Genomic DNA, 19,299 nt, shown 5'->3' on the forward strand with positions numbered 1-19,299 from the left:
GACCAGGGAGGCACTCGTAAAGGCCAGTGCCCAGATCAAGAAGCATGCGGACAAAAGACGGAAGGACCTTCCTCCGTACCATCCTGGCGACAAAGTCTGGCTTTCAACCAAGCATATCCGCCTGAAAGTCCCTTTTTACAAGTTGAGTCCCCGATACATCGGGCCTTTTCGAAGTGCTTGGACGCATCAACAAGGTGGCTTATAAACTGAGGTTGCCGACTTCACTCCGGGTCCCTAATGCCTTTCATGTCTCGCTCCTGAAACCTGTGGTTCTTAATCAGTTTCAACCAGCCCCCATTGCTTCTCCTTCCCCAATTGGGTTGGATGACATCTTTGAAGTAAAGGACATTTTGACCATGAAAAGAGTCAGGGGAAAGACTCTTTTCCTTATCGACTGGAAGGGATTTGGTCCCGAGGAAAGGTCCTGGGAGCCTCAAGAGAATGTTAATGCCCCTCTTATCCTGAAAAAGTTTTTGGCCAATCTCAGAAGGGGGGGACGTAAGGAAGGGGTACTGTGAAATCGGCGGTCGTGCCCGCCGCAGTCCCATCAGCGGCGGCACCCGCCGCAGCCTCCTCTTACCTGCGCTTCTCCACCCGCACGCTCTCCCATCCTGTCTCCCGCTCTGCTGTGGTCCTGTGCGTCTCCCTTAGGCCGCGGGCGCGCACCCGACCTCTCTCTTTACCTGGCAGTGGGCGTCGCTGAGGGGCAGGGCTTGGTGACCCACTTCCTGGCATGAGGTATTTCCCCTTATGGAAGACGCCTGGTGATTGTGTGGTATTCCCTGCACTGTTCTGGCCGCCTATAGTTCAGCTATAGTTCTCTTGTCTCGTGTTTTCCTCTGTTCCTGCCTGCTTTGTCTCTGTCACTGGTTCTGCTGCCGTCCTCCCTGTCTGCCTCCGCCTCGTCCTCTCCGTGCATTCCACTCTGTGTCTCCCCTGTCTATCGTCTGGTGTACGTGCCCCTGTGCTTGTCTCCTTCCTTTCCTAGGGTTCCAGTCCGCTGCTCGTCCGTTGCTATATCAGCCCTTGGGGCTTCCACGTCTGCCTTCCCTCGCCTTCTGTGCCCCTCTCCTGCTGCCCCCTTGGGGTATTTGCTGCCTGGTTCCCTTTGCCCTTCCTTCCCCGGTACCCCCTGCTTAGGTACCCTAAACTCCATCCAGCATCCCGGTCCCGCCTGTAGCCTTGCTTTTCCTTCGAACCGTCCCTCTTGGTTCTGGCTGTCACGGTTCTGACCCCTGGAGTCCTGCCCCTAACGATCCCTGTATAGGGGTTGATAATCACCTGGCGCGCTTGGCCCGGGGGCTCCAGATCCGCAATCCAGAGGGTCCACTCTCGGACGTTGTCTGTTCCTGAGCGTCACACCCTGAAACTTGATGCAGCCATAGCAAAGGCATAAAAAAAATCCACTCTGCTCTTTGAGGACATGGACACTTTAAAGGACCCGCTGGATAAAAAGGTGGACACCTTCCTTAAGGGCACCTGGGAGATGGCCGGCGGTAGCATCTACATGTACGGCTAGGTCTATGATGATTTGGTTGGATCAGTTAGAGACTCAACTGAAGAACAGGACTTCTAGATAGACTATTCTGGATTTGTTGCCAATGATACAGGGTGCCACTGTGTTGTTATCAGGTGTCTCAGCTGAATCGGTCAGGTTGGCAGCAAAAGCTACGGCCCTCTCAAAAGCAGCCAGCAGAGCGTTGTGGCTGAAATGCTGGCCCAGGGACATTCAGGCCAGGTCTAAACTTTGCGCTAGGGGGAGTACCTGTCTGGGCCTGTCCTAGACAAGCTTCTGAAGAAGGTAGGGGACGATAAAAAGAAATTACCCAGTCTGTAGGTTCTTTTCTACAGGCGTCTCTTCAGTCGTAGCCTGATAACATCAGGGCTGAAGTTAGAGTTTCTTTCGATCCCACTGGACAGATTCAGAAAAACCCCTTCCCAGTCTTCCTCCACGGAACAACCAGCCCTGGAAGCAGAGGTCCTGGAGCTGTTGAGGAAGGTGGTCCTGGCAGAGATTCCCTGACCAGAAAGTGGTAAAGGGTTTTATTCCCCCCTCTTTCTGATTCTGAAGACAGTCGGCTCATTTAGAACTATTATAAATCAATTCTTGAAAGTACGCCCCTTCAAAATGGAGTCAATTAGATCAGCAATAAAGCTAATTTTTGAAAACTGTTTCATGGCAGTATTGGATCTCAAGGATGCGTACTATCACGTGTGGGACGCCAGCGGTTCCTCAGGGTGGCAGTAGTCATGAAGGGTACAATTAGGCATTTTCAGTTCAGAGCTCTCCCCTTTGGTCTGGCCATTGCCCCTCGGGTGTTCACAAAACTGGTTGCAGAGGTCATGGCTCATCTTCGTGAAACCAATGCCTTGATTATTCCCTACCTGGACGATTTTCTTATTGTAGATAAGTCGGCTGATCATTGCTTGATGCAATTAAAAGGAATAATGGCCAACTTGAAATGCTTGGGGTGGCAATTGAACTTTAAGAAATTGTGCCTAGAGCCCCTTAAAGTGCAGACATTCCTAGAGCTAATTCTAGAATCAGAAATTCAAGAATGTTGTCTTCCACTCTTCCAGCTAGTAAATTAGATAAAATTCAACATCAGGTGATGAGAGCAGGGCCGTAATTCCCACTAGGCACTCGAAGGCACATGCCTAGGGCGGGACTCTGCAGGGGGGCGGCACCTGCGCAATGTTTTTTTTTTGGCCGGGGTCGCCCCCCCTCTCACCTCTCCCCCTTGATGACATTATACTCACCTCCTCCAGTGGTGCCTGCAGCTCCGATGGTCTCCGGCACTGGATCCTCTCCCTGTGTGAGCAGTCACGTGGTACCGCTCATTAAGGTCATGAATATGGACGCCACTCCACTGACATAGGCGTGGCATCCATATTCATGACCTTAATGAGCGGTACCACGTGACCGCTCATACTGGAAGAATACCGGCGCCTGGAGCCTTGTAATTGGAAACAGCATACACATGCAGGGAGTGGGACCACGTGCTTTGGACAGGTGAGCGGCGTGAGCCCAGTCATGCATGGGTGGCCTGGGGGGAGGATGTAAATGAGCTCAGCGCTGGGGGGGTTCTGCACATGAAAGGGAGGGGTCTGCACATGATGAAGGGGGGTCTGCACATGATGAAGGGGGGTCTGCACATGATGAAAGGGGGGGTTCTGCACATAATGAAAGGGGGGATCTGCACATGATGAAAGGGGGTTCTGCACATGATGAAAGGGGGGTTCTGCACATGATGAAAGGGGGGGTTCTGCACATGATGAAAGGGGGGGTTCTGCATATGATGAAAGGGGGTTCTGCACATGATGAAAGGGCGGATCTGCAGATGATGAAGAGGGGCTGCAAATGATTATGGAGGGGGGCTGTAATTTGCAAAAGATGGAGTGGGGGCTTCAAATAATGGAGGGAGGCTGCAAATGATGGAGGGGAATGGGGACTACACATGAACGAAAGGGGACTGCACATAATGAAGTGAGGGGGGAAGTAGGACTGCGAATGATGAAGTGAGAGGGGGAGGAGGACAGCAAGTGATGAAGTGAGGAGGACTGCAAATGATGAAGTGAGGGACGGGAACAGCAACTGAATTGAAGGTGGTGGACGGGGAAAGCAAATGAGGACCTGGGGGGAGAGCAAATAATTATGAAATTTGAGTGTGGTGGGAGTAAATGATGTATTGAATGTGGGGGTATAGCAGTTGATAATGAATAGATGGTGGGGGTGGGAGAGAGAGAAGACATGACAATGAATTGGGGAGGAAGGGGCATGTAAATATTTTGAATTGAGGGAGCAGGAGACACATAGTGGAGGGCATTGAGGATGCAGTGACTTAATGAATTGGAGGAAAGAGTACAAGGGCTAATGTATATATTAAGAGTGGAAAATGGCTATTTATAGTTGGTGGGGGCGCAGTGGTGGATTAATAATAACTAGTTATATTTTAATGATGGGTGCACGTCTGTATTCAGATATGTAGGGTAGAAGAAAGGGAAAAGTGAGGAATGTGCTCTGGAAGGGGTGCTCTAAGTAACTATGTGTTATTTTATGCAGAGATAAGTCCTGGCTGGAAGAAATGATGACGGTCTGCTCTGCATGAAAAAGAAAAGCAAAGATGAAGGACTTCAGCTAGAGATGTCACTGGTGAGTCAGTGTGTTACCTGTACACTGACACTATACACTCTATTACCTGTACACTGACACTATATACAGAGCTCCTCTATATAATGTCACCGGTAATCACTGTATTACCTGTACACTGACACTATACAGAGCTCCTGTGTGTAATGTCACTGGTGATCTCTGTATTACCTGTACACTGACACTATATACAAAGCTCCTGTGTATAATGTCACTGGTGATCACTGCATTACCTGTACACTGACACTGTATACAGAGCTCCTGTGCATAATGTCACCAGTGATCACTATTACCTGTACACTGACACTATATACAGAGTTCCTGTGTTTAAAGGCATTAGTGTTTTTTTTTAATTAATGATCAGTATTGTAGTATTTGGTCACTATGTAGTGGTAGTATGTGATCTGGTTATGGTGTGGCGGTATTTCTCCCTATATGTGGTATTATCTGGTCACTATGTGATGGTAATGTGATCTGGTCATGGTATGGAGGTATTTTTTGCTTGTATGTGGTATTATTCCGTCACTATGTGGTGGAAATATGTCGTCTGGTCATGGTGTGATGGTATTTGTCCCTTGTATGTGGTATTAATGGTCATTCTAAAAAATGTGACTCATTCCCTTAAAGAAAAGTAAATAAAAATATACATAAAAATAGCATTTTATATTTTAAGAAATGTTTAATAGGTTAGAGTAGAGTAGGGCCCAGCCAAAAGAGTCTACCATGTCGTAGTGGTGTCTTAAAAATTCTTTCGGCCAAAACAAAAGCTGCTGGCTATATATGTGATCTGGTGTCTGCTGGGAACTGTTAATATCAGATTGATGAGAATGTGGTGCAGAAGATGAGTTTTTCCAAGAGCGGGCGGTGGGACTTTGGAAGGTTTGAGATGAGTAGGCGGAGCTAGGGTGGTGTTTTAGTCATACTCACCAATGGGGGAGGCAGCACTAAAAGTGCCTAGGGCAGTATAAACTCTAAATACAGCCATGGATGAGAGAGCTAAAAAGTCCTTCTATGTCCCTTAGAAAGGCGATGTCACTGTTAGGGTCATTAACCTCCTGCATCCCAATAGACCGGTAGGCTCAATTTCATACAAAAACCATGACAGATCCATTAAGGGGTACCTGGATGGGCTAATTACTTTTTCCCCAGCTTCTTTGAAGTCTGTGATGTGGTGGTTAGACTGTGCTAATCTATCCAGAGGGGTCCCCTGGGTAAATCAAATTTCTTGGGTAGTCACTACTGACGTTAGCCCTACTGGTTGGAGGGGCTCATCTGGGTGAGGTCATGGTCCAGGGAATTTGAAGAGAACAGCTAGATAACTCATCTAACATTGAAAGAACTGATGGTAGTGAAGCTAGCTATAAGAGGGCTCCTTATATCCCTACAGGGTCATCATGTCAGGATCCTCTCCGATAATCAGGTAACCACCAAGAAGAACACGGTCAAGACCCTTAATGGAGGTGGTCAATCGATTACTACAAGTAGCAGAGAACCATTTTCTATCACAGAGCAGACTTTTTGACCCGCAACCTATTCAGGCAGGGAGAATGGGTCCTGAATTGTTTCATCTTCGAGCAGATTGTGCAGATGTGGGGTTGTCCAGACATAGACCTTGTTGCCACCAAAAAGAACAGAAAGGTAAAGCAGTTCTGTTCTCTCAACCCCACGGAAAAGCCACTGGCGGTGGATGCATGCCTGATCAGGTGGAACGTCGAGCTAGCTTATGCTTTCCTCCCTTAACTCTATTGCCACTGGTAGTGAGAAAGGTCAGAGAAGACAAGGCAAGGATTATTGTGGTTGCCCCCTTTTGGCCCAGAGGGAAATGGTTTTCATGGCTAAGGACCATGTCGGTCACCGAGCCGTGGATACTACCAGACCTCTCTGATCTCTTCTCCCAGGTGCCAGTTTGCCATCCACGGGTTGCAGGGCTTCACCTGATGGTGTGGAATTTGAAAGGTCATTTCTGAGGGAAAGAGCTTTTCCCCTAATTTGCTAGTCACTCTTCTAAAGATTAGGAAAGTGGTCACGACCAAAATCTACCTGGAAAAGGTTTTGTCCATCTCAAATTGTAGCTGTTAGGAACAGCGGAACGCACTAGATAAAAATAATAATACAGTGTGTTCGCCATTCGGGGTCCACCGTGCAGTAGGTGTTACAACCGCTGCTGAGTAATGGCAGACGAGCAATATGGCGATATAATGCACACGGTTCAACTTCACCTGAAGTGCGCAGAGCGGGCTCTGTTCACACACAGAGGCGCCGCAACAAAAACATACAAAAAGGCTGAGCCTGTTAAAGTCACAGGCCTCAGGTAAATGCACACACGGTATAAGGTCACCGGAGCAGGAACTAAGACAGAGGGGCTGCGTCCGTCTAGAGCTCCGTGTGTGCGGCATTGCTACTGCGAACGCCATGAAGGGCTGCAACTGCAGCGCAGCGCAGGACACTGCCGATAGACAACACAGCTACAAAGCTAGATGTCGCTTCTTCACCGTGAAGCAATAAACTTATTTCACAATAAGCATAACCAGCGTGTGCAGTGACTCTACATTGTCTATACAGCTGCAAAGCAGGCGCTATGTCGGACGCTAGCGCAGAGGTGCAGTGTGCACAGTGGCCTAAAGCTTGCCACAGACTGGCGAAGACTACTGAACTAACTCCCTAACCACATGCGTAATATCAGAGGGAAGGGGTTTCATAATAAGTCAGTCACCAGAATCATACATCCGTCACCATTCGCACATAGCAGTATAGTCTATACTAGAGCATGGCGGAACGGCCATGCGCGCTTTTTATAGCAGCCGGGACCTTCCGGAAGCTTCCAGATCTCCGAGATGGACCAATGAGATCTGCAGCAGGATTAAGGGCCCTATATGATACTACCCATAGTAATGGTTAGAAATCACTGCACAGCAGAGCACACATGGAGTGCAATCAGAATGTAAACATATTACCAAGGATGGCTACCAACCCCATATATAGTGCACAAAGTTTTAGAAATAGGCTTAAGGCTGAGTTCACACGTGGCGTTTTTTTCGCGTTTCCGCGGCGGTTTTAACCGCGCGATTTTGCCGCGAAAACGCGAAAAATATGCATCCCATGCATTCCTATGGGATTCCGCAATGCTGTGCTAATGCTGCAGTTTTTACCGCGGCGGAATAGCTTCGTGGTAAAAAACGCAGCATGCTCATTAATTTTGCGGAATCGCGGCGATCCCGCACCCATAGGAGTGCATTGTTCTGCTTACTTTCCGCATGTGGCTGTGCCCACCATGTGAAAAGTAAGCAGAACAATTGCGGATGGTACCCATGGTCCGGAGGAGACTGTCCTCCGGGCTTTGGATACCATATCCCTGTAAAAAATAGAATTTAAAATAAAAAATATTGTTATTCTCACCTTCCGACGTCCCGCGCAGCCTTCCCGCCTCTCTCCACGCTCACGTTCCCAGTAATCCTTTGCGAAAATGCCTGCAATGACGTCTGTTCTCGCGGGATCGCGAAGTCTCGCAGTCATTCGCGCGACGTCATCTCGAATCACCGCGAGACGTCGTGATCCCGCGAGAAAGTACATCATCGCGGGCATTTTCGCAAAGGATTACTGGGAACGGGAGCGTGGAGAGAGGCAGGAAGGCTGCGCGGGACGTCGGAAGGTAAGAATAACACCATTTTTTTTTTCAATTATTTTTTACATTTTATCTTTTACTACTGATGCCGCATAGGCGGCCTCAGTAGTAAAAAGTTGGTCACACTGGTCAAACACTATGTTTGACCAGCGTGACCAACCTGTCTATCAGTTCTCCAAGCAATGCTACAGATCGCTTGGAAAACGCTAGCATTTTGCAAGCTAATTACGCTTGCAAAATGCTAGTTTTTCCGCGGGAAAATCACGCAAATTTAAAATGCGGTTTTCCTGGGGTAATTTCCGAGAGTTCCGCTACGTGTGAACCCAGCCTTAATGGCCAGCCTGCAAAGTATAATTAAGCAGAGTCCACAGTATCAAGAACTAGGCACTATGAATAAACAATGTGGTAGAGCAGACACAGAGCACATGAGAGTAGAAAAAAAAAAATGGCATAAATTAGTAATATCTACAAAGGGAACCCATGTGGAGTAAAACCAGGCAGAGCTAGGACCCGACGAGTGTCGCCACCCTAAGTGGCTTCGTCAGGGGTGAGATATGTGCACGCTTTACGACTCCTTGTTTGTCACCTACTGGACTGCTTCAACCACTACCCGTCCCCTCTTGCCTTTGTGGGTCTATTTCAATGGACTTTATAGTTGAATTGCCCACTTCTGGGGGAAAGAAATCTATTCTGGTGGTTATAGATCGCATTACTAAAGCTTGCCCCTTCACTGCTTGCACTGGTCTTCCCTCAGCCAAGGAGATGGTAGATTTGGTCATCTAGAATGTGTTGCGGCTGCATGGAATTCCGGACGAAACATCTCCAATCGGGGAGTGCAATTTATGTCCAGGTTCTGGAAGGAATTCTGCTCTGCGCTTGGTGTTAATGTCCGTCTGTCTTCCGCATATCATCCTCAGACTAATGGACAGGCGGAGCGGACAAATCAGACTCTGGAACATTATCTTCGTTGCTATATCAGCCATTCACAGGATGACTGGTTGGAGTTGCCTCCGCTAGCAGAATTTTGTTACAACTCTCAGAGTTCATCCACTAAAGTAACACCCTTCTTTCCCAACCTGGGTTATCATCCCAGTATTTTTCCCAGATCCCCGATCGGTGCACCGGTGTCTGCAGTTCATGAGAGGATGGAGGCGATGAGACATAATCTGGTAACCCTGAAGGAATTGTTGTCTACTGCACATGAGAGGTATAAGAAATCTGCCGATAGATTTCAGAGGTCTGCACCTATGTTCAAGGTAGGAGACTGTGTGGTTATCTACTAAAAACTTGAGATTGTACATTCCATCACAGAAACTGGGACAAAAATTCATCGGCCCATTCAACATCTCTGGGATCGTGAGTTTCGTTGCCTGTCGTCTGAAGTTGTCAAGGACCTTGAAGGTACATCCTGATTCAAGACTCCCTGTTAAAACCAGTGTATCCAAATACTTTTCAGGTTCGTATTACACCTCTTCCTCAGCCTGTGTTAGTGGCGGACAAGAACAGTTTGTTGTGGAGAAGATACTGGACTCTAGGATCTGCAGGAATCAACTGCAGCACCTCATCAAATGGCAAGGATATCCATCAGAGAACTCTTGGTAGCTGGAGGGCAATATCTGTGCTCCTCAAAAAATTACTCTGTTCCATCAGAAATATCCTGACAAGCCTGGTCCTGGATCGTCCTGAGGCCTCTTCTGAGATGGGAGTAATGTAAGGTTTCCGGACTTTCCTGTGTGCCTATTCACCCTGATCCAAGATGAAGTCTTGTATCTCACCATGTCATGGAACTTCCTGTCTGTCCTGATTATTTAAGTCTGGGTCATGTGCTCTCCTGTGCCTGAGTATTATGTTGCTGTCTTGGTCCTGAGCTCCTGCCCATCTGCTAGTGGACTCTGCTATGGTTGCTTCTCGTTACTCGGTGCTTTGCCTCTCTATGCTCTGCTGCTTACTGCCCTGCTGTGCTCAACTACAGTCTGGACTTCTGATGTGGAGCTGATCATCCTTGGAACTGCTGTGGCTAGTAATGAATCCTGACTTAGTCATCTCCTTTAAGGTCTGTGTCTGTTTGGGCGGCATTGCTGGACTTTAGCGGGACATTAAGCCCTATAGTAACATATAGCAACCTCCTGTTTTTGCCACTCCTGTATCACGCTGGACTTCTACGTTTGAGCACCATGTGCATTTCACCCTTGTGTTTGCTGGACTGCTTCTCCCTGGTTCTGTGTGCATGCTGATTCTTTACATTATGGGACTTTTTGTTGCGGTCTTACCCAGCTCTTCATTCACTTAGCACATGTCCTTAGTTTTCCTTACAATTGCAGAAAGTATACTGTCAGATTTGCTTTACCTATATTCTACAGTTAGGTCCATATATACTTGGACAGAGACAACATTTTTCTAATTTTGGTTCTAGACATTACCACAATGAATTTTAAACAAAACAGTTCAGATGCAGTTGAAGTTCAGACTTTCAGCTTTCATTTGAGGGTATCCATATTAAAATTGGATGAAGGGTTTAGGAGTTTCAGCTCCTTAACATGTGCCACCCTGTTTTTAAAGGGCCCAAGGCCCATTTGACTCCAAGGCTATTTCATGGACAGGTGTGGGCAATCCCTTCATTATGTCATTCTCAATTAAGCAGATAAAAGGCCTGGAGTTGATTTGAGGTGTGGTGCTTACATTTGGAAGGTTTTGCTGTGAAGGAAACATGCGGTCAAAGGAGCTCTCCATGCAGGTGAAACAAGCCATCCTTAAGCTGCAAAAACAGAAAAAAAAAACCCATCCGAGAAATTGCAACAACATTAGGAGTGGCAAAATCTACAGTTTGGTACATCCTGAGAAAGAAAGCACTGGTGAACTCATCAATGCAAAAAGACCTGGGCGCCCACGGAAGACAACAGTGGTGGATGATCGCAGAATAATCTCCATGGTGAAGAGAAACCCCTTCAAAACAGCCAACCAAGTGAACAACACTCTCCAGGAGGTAGGCGTATCAATATCCAAATCTACCATAAAGAGAAGACTGCATGAAAGTAAATACAGAGGGTTCACTGCACGGTGCAAGCCACTCATAAGCATCAAGAATCAAAAGGCTAGACTGGACTTTGCTAAAAAAAACATCTAAAAAAGCTGCACAGTTCTGGAAGAACATTCTTTGGACAGATGAAACCAAGATCAACCTCTACAAGAATGATGGAAAGAGAAAAGTATGGCAAAGGCGTGGTACAGCTCATGATCCAAAGCATACCACATCATCTGTAAAACACGGCGGAAGCAGTGTGATGGCTTGGGCATGCATGGCTGCCAGTGGCACTGGGTCACTAGTGTTTATTGATGATGCCACACAGGACAGAAGCAGCCGAATGAATTCTGAGGTATTCAGAGCCATACTGTGTGCTCAGATCCAGCCAAATGCAGCCAAACTGATTGGTCGTCGTTTCATACTACAGATGGACAATGACCCAAAACATAAAGCCAATGCAACCCAGGAGTTTATTAAAGCAAAGAAGTGGAATATTCTTGAATGGCCAAGTCAGTCACCTGATCTCAACCCAATTGAGCATGCATTTCACTTGTTAAAGACTAAACTTCAGACAGAAAGGCCCACAAACAAACAGCAACTGAAAACCACCGCAGTGAAGGCCTGGCAGAGCTACAAAAAGGAGGAAACGCAGCGTCTGGTGATGTCCATGAGTTCAAGTCCTCAGGCAGTCATTGCCAACAAAGGGTTTTCAACCAAGTACTAGAAATGAAAATGTTATTAATCTGTCCAATTACTTTTGGTCCCTTTAAAAACAGGGTGGCACATGTTAAGGAGCTGAGACTCCTAAACCTTTTGGAGATGGACTTGTAGCCTTGAGATTGCTCATGCTTCCTCACAATTTGGTTTCTCAAGTCCGAAGACAGTTCTTTGGTCTTCTTTCTTTTCTCCATGCTCAATGTGGTACACACAAGGACACAGGACAGAGGTTGAGTCCACTTTAATCCATGTCAACTGGCTGCAAGTGTGATTTAGTTATTGCCAACACCTGTTAGGTGCCACAGGTTACAGGTGCTGTTAATTACACAAATTAGAGAAGCATCACATGATTTTTCGAACCGTGCCAATACTTTTGTCCACCCTCTTTTTTATGTTTGGTGTGGAATTATATCCAGTTTGGCTTTAGGACAATTCTTTTTGTGTTTTTTCATTTAAGACAAATTAAATGAAGATAATAATACCAAAGAATTTGTGTTTTCAATCATTTTCAGGAAGAAACTGAGTATTATCTGACAAAATTGCAGGGGTGTCAATACTTTTGGCCACAACTGTAATACAGGGATCACTTGACTGAAGTGATAGAAACCCTGCATGTTGTCCTATATACTGAGGGATTGTCTACAATCTATACCATGTGTAGCATAATGGTGGGACTTCAATATATCAATCTCAATGCCATTCCTTGAAAAAGCTTTTTTTCAGTCAATCTTTGTCTTGACCCGTGGTGCATACAGCTTGGAAACTGATGATCATAAACACATCCTTTAGTAGGTTCTCTTCCTGCTTTTTCCTCTTCCCGTGATATGCACACACATTTAAAAAAAAATGTTTTCTGTCCTTCTTTTCAAATGATTCTGTAACTAAGGGATATTTACAGATTAATAGTATCAATTGATATTCGTACAAGCATTTACTGTTTTTTATGTCAGGTGATTCCTTGGTGCCGTTTTTTGAATTTTGAATGTATATAAGCAACGTAACAACATAACAGCACTGTCGTTATGGTAGTTCCTGAAGAAGAGGTCTTATAGAATTTTGAAACGCATAGAATAAGCCACCATTATCTTTTAACCATATTTTGCATACTAAATTGTCTGGCAGTGTGGATGTAATCCACAATCTTCCTTAATAGGAGAAGCATGACCTGGCATGTAATACAGGGATCACTTGATTGAAGTGAGAGAAACCCTGCATGTTGTCCTATATACTGAAGGAGTGTCTACAATCCATACCATGTGTAGCATAATGCTGGTATCAGAGCTTGTGAGCAGTGACCTAAAGCATGCAAACAATATGGTTAATACATAATCTCCATGTGGACACAGACCACAGCAAAAGAGTAAAAGCAAGTATGTCCGTGCTCATCACCAGTGATTGATAGTGTGCTCTTAGCATGCCCTTCAGGATAAACATTTATACTACAGATCAGATTGACAGAATGCCGCCGTTATGCTGAAAATCAGTAAGATTTATGCCTGGGAATGACATGTTCATGCTCACCCTCTCTAATAGCAAGTGGACTCATTATACACCGGCAGCCAATAATATTCATGGCAGATTGACAATTTGATCTGCCCGTTTTATGTTGAGACATAGTGATTAACCATAACATGTGCAAATGATAACATGTTTGAATGCAAAACTATGGCTCATTAAAGGGAATCTGTCACGAGGTTTTTGCTACCTCATCTGAGTAAAGCATGATGTAGGGATAGATACCATACCATCTATGTATTTTACTGGGTGCAGCAGCTCTAAAAACCAGTTTGCTCTGCTAGAGATGTAGCTGTTTTTGAAATATGGAGCCGTATATCACCCCGCCCGCACCACTGATTAGAATACTTGTGTGTACACTGTACATTTTCAGAATGCTGCCAATCAGTGGTGGGGGTGGGGTTACACAGAACATTTGACTAGAGGACATGAGACATTTAGTTCTATAGTGATAATCTTCTGCTGTTAAAACACTGATCTTATTGAAACAGCATAATAAGTGACCCATCACTGGATTCCTACTCTCAGGCCTTGCATCATGCTGCCCTCAGATTACATAGCAAAAACCTGCTGCAATTTCCCTTTAATATTGTGACAACCTAATTTTCCAGGACATAGAGCATTGTTTAATGCAAGGGTACACACTCTGTTTAACCCTGTTTCTGACATCAGATGTAATGATCTGTCCATGTGACCTGGCACATTTGACCATGGATGGATCATTACGTCTAAGCGATCAGCCGCACTCACGGGAGGTGCGCGGCTGATTGCGGCCAGGTATCAGCTAATTCTGACAGATGACACCCGGCACTAAGTGCCAGAAGCAGTCACAGACCGCTCCCAGCACTTAAACCCCGAAATACTGCGATCAAACAAGATCACAGCATTCCGGAAGCCGGCACAGGACTGACAGCCCCTCTGCCTTTGGATCGGGGTCCCGATCGTTGCCATGGTGAACGGATGTCGTCATGACAATATCTGGCTCCCCAGAGCTAGGAAACTTGCTGAGCATGCGCAGTGGATGATCAGCAAGTCTCCCTGTGTCAGTGCAGCGCTGACAGCTACAATGGTATTTAGATGCTGCTTCATAGTTGGGACTATGTAAAAAAAAAAAAGTTTGGAAAAAGTAAAAACAAAGTTTAAATTGTAAAAATATTAAAAAAAAAAAAATAAAAAAATAATAAAAAAATCAATATTATATCTCTAAATAAATTTGAATGAAAAAATCTAAATAATAAAAGTATACATATTTGTTATCGCCACGTCCGCAACGACCCAACCTATAAAACTGTCCCACTAGTTAACCCATTTAGTGAACACCATAAAAAAAGGCATAAAACAATGATTTATCATCATACCACCAAACATGGTACTGCTGAAAATGTCATCTTGTCTCACAAAAAACGAGCCGCCATACAGCTCCATCAGCAGAAAAATAAAGTTATAGCTCTCAGAATAAAGCGATGCAAACATAATTATTTTTTCTATAAAATTATTTTATTATATAAAAGTTTTAATTATATAAAAGCGCCAAAACATAAAAAGATATAAATGAGGTATCGCTGTAATCGTACTGACCCGAAGAATAAAACTGCCTTATGAATTTTACCACGCATGGCACGGTATAAGCGCCCCCCCAAAAAAAAAGTCATGAATTGCTTGGTTTTGCTCAGTCTCCCAAAAATCGGAATAGCAAGTGATAAAAAAATGTCATGTGCTGGAAAATTGTATCAATAAAAACGTCTGCTCGTCCCGCAAAAAACAAGACCTCACATGACTCTGTGGGCCGAATTATGAAAAAACTATAGCTCTCAAAATGTGGTGATGCAAAAACAATTTTTTGCAATAAATGCGTCTTTTAGCATGTGACAGCAGCCAAACATAAGAGCCCGCTATAAGGCCTCTTTCACACGTCCTGATATTTCCGGTATGGGAGATGTCAGTGTCCCATGTGTGTAATACGTGTGGCAACCGTGTGCCTTAGGCCTGTTTCACACTTCTGTTTTTTCAAATCCGTCAAAATCCGTTGTTTTCCGTAAAAAAACGGATCCGCCATTTTTTGCAGGATCCGTTTTTTTTTGTCCCATAGACTTCCATTACGGTTACCGCGGATCCGTCAAAAAAACGGATCCGTTTTTTTAAAAACGGATCCGTTGGCATCCGTTTCCGTCAAAAAAACGGAAACGGATCCGTTTGGCGGACACAAAAACGGAAGTGTGAAACAGGCCTAATCAGTACCACACGGACGGGCAACAGGGAAGAAGTGTTGCTGTAAGCGCTGTTCCCCGGTGCTGGGTGCTGAAAACGGCTCTCATCATTCTCCCCTGCTCTGCCGGCGCGAGCAGGGAAGAATGATGAGAGTTCCATTTAAGTGATGATAGACAGCAGGCGGCTGATGGGACTATTACTCCCATCAGCCTACCCCTGCTGCTGCTAACAACAGTGACAGCAGGAACGGCTGATCGGTGTAAACATCATCCGCCGCCTGCACTATAAATGAAAAAAAGGCAAGGGTACCCCTGTATTTTCTATAACCAGCCAGGCAAAACTCACAGCTGGGCACTGCAATCCTCAGCTGTCAGTTTCAGCAACGTTGGTTATTAGGTATAGAGGGGTCCCCACGCTGTTTTTTTAAATTATTTAAATAAATAATTTTAAACGGTGTGGGGTCCCCCCTATTTTTGACGACCAGCCTTGCTAAAGCTCAACGCTGGGGGCTGGTATTCTCAGGCTGGTAAGGGGCCGTTGATATAGGCACCTCCAGCCTAAAAATAGCAGCTTGCAGATGCCCAGAAAAGGCGCATCTATTAGAAACAAACAGTAGTTTTCTCCAGTCACCTTCCTCGACAGCAGCATCAAAGGACGTCTCCCCGTCCTAATGGGTGACAGGAAATACAAAAGAGGTTAAATATCCCTCCCTTTCCTACAACCTCCAGTGTTTTTCCTGTCCCCTATGGGGCATGAAGAGGTCCTAATGGTGCCTCCGTGGCCGGCGATCTGGAGCACCCTACATCTCACCTATCATGCCGGGCAGCTGAGGTCGGGGCTCTGCTCTCCTCCTCTATGGGCTGCTGCTGCCATCTTCACAATCCGTGCAACTCGGGACCTCTCCCGCCCCTCCTGCGCTCCCTCGGGGGGTAAAGCAGGGCGGTGGTGTGCGGACGTCCTCCTCCCTCTGTGCCTGCTGAATCCGGAGTTTGCGTGCACTGGAAGTGGCGTCAGGCCAAACTTCCGGTTTATTTCCTGTGCATTCCACGCTGGAAGGCATGCGCGGCCGGCAGATGCCGACGCCCTCCGGTCGGCACACTTGGGGCATACCTTTGACTTCCCTCCGTTGGACCTTGGGGGAGCAATACAGAATCAGCTGGAGACCATGGTTTATTTAAATCCTGGTCGAGGGAGCCACGAGGTAAGACGCATTGACTATGTTCCCCTGTGACTGGACAGACTGAAGATGGATGGCGACAAACCCTCCCTATCAGCGTCTGCAGAGCCCAACGTTCACCCTCCTGCCGTAAGTAGTGGGTGATGGTCGCTTGCTATCCAGACGTCATAAACTACAAGTTACTTAGTATACCTTTTCTCTCTTGTTAGGGAGAAAAGGTCTCTGCCCTTAAGAAGGATAAGGCACCAAGCCGCAAGTGTAGGGTACGTGCTTCCAGGCTTCCCTCTGCATACAAGAAAAAGCTTTGCCAGCCCTGCACGGACGAGGTGTTTCGTACTGAACAGCCCTCCCTCCTGGATAGCATCAAGACCCTTGTTAAACAGAAGGTTCAATCCTCCATGGCTACCTTTTCCCAGGCCCCAATGCCACGACCCCTTCCTCCTAAGAAAAGGAAGATGGCACCGGTAGAAACAGACTTGGGCGAAATCCATACCTCGGGTTCAGAGGATATTTTGGAGAATTGGGGTTCCACTTCCACCCCGGTAACAAAAAGTATTACTTTTCTTCCAAAGATAAGAGCTAGTTAGTATGGTCAGGGCTGCCACTAGGAATTTCGGGGCCCCATACTGGCAAAATTTTCAGGGCCCCCTTGAGACTCCACCCAGGCTCCACCCAGCCCCGCCTCCACCCCTCAAACTGTCCACAGTCCAACCGCTCTCTCTTGGAAAAACTCCACTTCTCACCTATCACACATTAACAGTTCCTATCACCAGATCACACATATAGCTGGCAGCTTTTGCTTTGGACAAAAGATTTTTTTTAAGCCGCCCCCATAACAGGGTAGACACTTTTGGCCGGGCTCTACTCTACTGTAACCTATTAAATATTTGTTAAAATATGCAATACAATTTAGGTATATTTTTATTTATTTTTCAATTTTTAAAATGACCAATAATATCACATACAAGAAACAAATACCGCTACACCATGTCCAGACCACATATTACCACCACATAGTGACCTATAATACCACATACAAGGAACAAATACCGCCACACCATGAACAGACCACATATTACTACCATAGTGACCGAATAATATCACATACAAGGAACAAATACCACCGCACCATGACCAGACCACATATTACCACGACAAAGTGACTGAATACTACAATACTGATCATTAATAAAAAACATAATACTATCACCATACGTGGCATTATACACAGGAGATCTGTATTTAGTATGCAGTGTCTGTGTACAGGTAATATAGTGATCAATGACATTATACACAGGAGCTCTTCATATAATGTACAGGTAATACAGTCATCACTGGTGACATTATACACAGGACCACTGTATATAGTATACAATGTATAGTGTCAGTGTATAGGTAACACACTAACTCACCAGTGATGTCTCTAGGTAAAGCACAGATCCAGCACAGATCGCCATCATGTCTTCCAGCCAGGACTCATCTCTGCAGGAAATAACACAGTTATCTAGAGCTCCGCTTGCAGAACACATTACTTATTTTTTCCCCAACTTCTACATTACATTACATGACGAAAAAAAGGTGACAGTGTCACTCTGCACAGTAACAGGATCGCCCCCTCTTTTAAAACAATATCCTCAAAAAATTAAATACATCACTGCAGTAATAATATCCCTTAATTAGCCCCTATGGTAATAATATCCCCCATCCTGACCCCCGTGTGTCTCATTCCTGGCTTTAGCCATATGTTCTCCCATCCCGCCCTCATGAGTATCCATTCTTCCCCAAATGATCTCCATCGTATCCATCCTGCCCTATGATTCTGTGCGATCTGTCTCCAACCCTGCCCCATCTGTCTCCAATCATGCCTCGTATCTCCATTCTGCCCAGTGTCTCCAATCATGCCCCATGTCCAGCATTCTGCCCCCAGTCTCCAGCATTCTGCCCCCAGTCTCCAGCATTCTGCTCCAGCGTCCAGCATTCTGCCCCCAGCGTCCAGCATTCTGCCCCCAGCGTCCCGTATTCTGCCCCCACTCTCCAGCATTCTGCCCCCACACTCTAGCATTCTGCCCCATATCCACCAATCTTCCACAGTCTCCAGCATTCTGCCCCATGTCCAGCATTCTGCCCCCAGCATCCAGTATTCTGCCCCATGTTCAGCATTCTGCCCCATGTCCAGCATTCTGCCCCATGTCCAGCATTCTGCCCCATGTCCTGCATTCTGCCCCAGTCTCCAGCATTCTGCCCCAGTCTCCAGCATTCTGCCCCGTGCCACCTGGATCGCCGCTGAAAAAAAATTAAAAAAAACAAGTTCTTACCTGGCCGCACTCCAGCGGCGGGCGAGGCTCAGTCCCTCCATGCTGCTGAAGCAGAAGCGTGCTCTAGCCGGTGACTGACAGTGACGTCAGACGCTGGTGATATGCACGCTGCGGCTGACGACAGCTGCCAGCCTCCGATTGGCTGGCGACTGTTAACTATTGACGTGCTGGCCGGCGGGCCCGAATGTCAATAGTGTTTAGCTGCCGCAGCGCCATGCTAAGGGCCCGGTTTACCTGCCGGTAGGGGCCCGGTGAGGAGACCGGGTCCGATGCAGGCCCCCTCTGCCCACCGGGTCCCATACACCAGTCAGGGCAGTAATGCCCTGATGGTGGCCCTGAGTAAGGTGAGAGGCACCATGGAGGTCAAGGAGGAGGAAGTGAGATACACTGTACAGGATGAAATGTTCAGGGGGCTAAAACCCAAAGATCAAAAGGGTTTCCCGTACATGAAAATGTGTAAAACCTTATTCTACATGAATGGGGCTTCCCTGAAAAAGGTCTTAGTGTCCCCTCAGAGTAAAAAAATCGCTTTCCCCTGGACGGTGATATTTCCCTATGGGAAAACCCTAAAGT

This window comes from Dendrobates tinctorius, unplaced genomic scaffold (assembly GCF_039654945.1).
Source record: "Dendrobates tinctorius isolate UK_male_01 unplaced genomic scaffold, ASM3965494v1 ptg000046l, whole genome shotgun sequence".
Taxonomy (NCBI): Eukaryota; Metazoa; Chordata; class Amphibia; order Anura; family Dendrobatidae; genus Dendrobates; species Dendrobates tinctorius.